This window comes from Nelumbo nucifera, chromosome 6 (assembly GCF_055504915.1).
Source record: "Nelumbo nucifera cultivar China Antique chromosome 6, China Antique-T2T, whole genome shotgun sequence".
NCBI lineage: Eukaryota > Viridiplantae > Streptophyta > Magnoliopsida > Proteales > Nelumbonaceae > Nelumbo > Nelumbo nucifera.
The window spans coordinates 47,526,571-47,529,180 of record NC_142654.1 but is presented as its reverse complement, the minus strand read 5'-3'; the positions used below and the strand labels follow the sequence as shown (position 1 = coordinate 47,529,180).

Here is a 2,610-nt window from a genome sequence, read left to right as displayed (position 1 = left end):
CCGAAGAAATCAGGGATGAAGCCATGAGTCCGAACTTCTCTGCAACTCTCTCTCTCCCCATTCCTTCGTTCTCTCTTTCCCTCTCGCTCCTGTTTCATCACCGCCGCAGCAGCGGCCTACCTCTCTCCCTCCCTCTCTTTCTCTCTTCGTCCCCTTCGTTCTCTCTCTCCCTCATTCTCGGTAACGCTGGCTTTATTATTTAACCCTTCTCCGACCGGTTAAAAATGGTGGTTTCCAGGTTCCACTTCCTGCTATTTCAGGTTTCAGATTTCAAAAAATAAACTTAAGCTCAAAATCAGTAAACCTGTAGAGAACCAAATTTAAACGAAAGATGATCATCCATAGCAACCCGTTAATGGAGAATTAAGTAGAACATTCGATAATGCATGGTTAAGTTTTAGTGGTTTAGGGCTAGGGGTGAATCTTAAATCCATTCTTTCTGTGACTTATGTCGTTAAAGAAGTGTCTTACAAATGTCGAGGCGGATCATCTTTTACAGGGAACATCAAGTAGATCTGAGAGAAAAAGCATTAAAAAGCATTTATAGTTTTCTACTCTTTGTTGATGACCCAAAGAATGCAGAACATGAAAAACACAAGCAGGCTTGTTTAAGCCCCAAACTTGAAGAGGTGGAAATAGATCATGAAGGTTTCTTGGCACGGTGTTTCCTAGTCATCCGTTTGATTGCGATCCTCCTCCATTCCTTTCCGTCTAGCTTAATCGTTCGAACCCTGGTTACAGTGATTCAAATTAAGTCTGTCTGCAGCGGGCTGCACATATGAAAAAGAGATTATTAGATTGAAGATAGAACATAGGAAAGAAAAGGACTTCAAGAAAATAGGGTTTTAAATGTACCTTGGAAGAAATTTCATCCTCGACCTCGTCCTCAATATTCGTTTCTGGTGATGAATCCTTCGAATTGACGGCTATCTTGGTGCAGTTTCCTTCTTCAATCACAGTTGAGCCATTTGAAATGATTTGCAACAGAATCAAGAGACTTATTGGTGAAAAGAACTTTTGATAAATGGGCAGTTTTCTACCTTTCTAGTTCAATATTCAATCTCCTTTTTGAAGAGGCCTGAAAATAATCCAAGCCCAGATCTTGTTGAGCAAAATTTTTGATAAATGGGCAGTTTTCTACCTTTCTGGTTTTGATTGGGTAGTAATCCATGAAGAACCCAACAGACTTATCGGTGAAAAGAACTCCTTTGAGCTTCAGGAGCAATGGATGGTTCAACTGCTTCAAGACGTCAGTTCGTGCCACAATGCGCCATCAACCACTACTAGACATTCCAAAAGGAACCCAACGGTCGCTCTTTGTGTCTTTGCCCCTGTCCACTTACGCGATAGGGCCCATGTCCGGTGGCAATCATGTTTGTCAATGGTTTCCAAGTTGTCGTGGATGCAGGCAAAACATCGAGTGACATCCCATCTCCCATATTCTTACCAAAATCTACGAAACACCGTTGAAGGGACTCACAATGCCAACTGTTAGATAAATGGCCAAGGAGAATAGCTTTTGCGAACTGTGTAGAGAAAAAAAGGGAGGAGAGACAGAGAGAGAAATCGACGGTGAGAGGAGACAAAGGTGGAGAGAGAGAGAGAGAAATGGGGTGATCGCTCCTTGTAATGGCGATGGGTCTCCGCTACATTCGTTCCGTCGAGAACAATAAGACCCTCTCTGTTCGTAGCTTCGTGGAGAAGAAAACCGCCTTTACCATACGTTTTTATTAATTGAAACCAAACGGAGAAAGAAGGGGAGAGAGATGAGAGGCGGAGGGGCAGGTCTAATAACGGAGAGAGTGGGGGCTCAGGGGACGAGGGTAATATTGGGTTTCGAAAAAAATTTATAGGTCATGTGGGATCACATGTGCATAGATTATGGTAGAGCATTAATGGATGTTAACGATAGTCAATTGTCAAAAATAGTAGAGGTAGTGTTATTCAATTTTTAAAAAGTAAGGGTACACTTAGTCAATGAACTAAATCATAAGGGTAATTTAAGAAATTTACTCTAAATACAAATATGTACAATGCATATACATATAAAATATAAGGTTTTGCACTTTACATATTTGTATTTGTATTCGTTCCAAACTAAGCCTATAGGACTAGGATAAGACCAATGTTTTAAAACTTGAATCCAAAGCTTAAACCGTTTTCTGGGGTCAATGGGTCAATGGTTCAATCATATGTCAACAAATCAATATGAAATTATCGTCACAAAAGGCTTCAAAAACAATAAAATAAATACAAAAATATGATAACCCACTAAATGGGTCAGATGGGTCAATGGTTTAATCTTAGATGAAATTTATTAGCAAGTGATTTGATTGGCTTCAAAAAACAAAAGAGAGTGATTTGACCATATATATAGATTTAAGTTACATTATGTCAAAATTATTTTAACTAATCATTTAGGCTGCGTTTGAAATTGGTGTAAATCAAGAATGATGTAAAAGTTTACACCGGTTCCATTTTGTTCGTGTTTGGAAAGAGAGCTTAATCATGATTGATGTAAAACTCTATTCCGATTCAGTTATGCGTATGTTAGGATGGAGCAGAGTTTTACATTGATAATCAATGTAAAACCTATCAAGCGTAAAGTTT

At 39.2% G+C, this 2,610-nt stretch overlaps 1 long non-coding RNA gene across 1 annotated transcript; it reads right to left on the bottom strand.

Annotated features, from left to right (window-relative positions):
* Positions 1-418: 418 nt before the first annotated feature.
* Positions 419-1,892, bottom strand: LOC104590456 (uncharacterized). The gene is made up of 2 exons (XR_734112.3): positions 856-1,892; positions 419-770 (listed from the first exon to the last, which is right to left on the bottom strand). It is a non-coding gene; the product is annotated as an uncharacterized LOC104590456 (long non-coding RNA).
* Between the last annotated feature and the right edge of the window lie 718 nt (positions 1,893-2,610).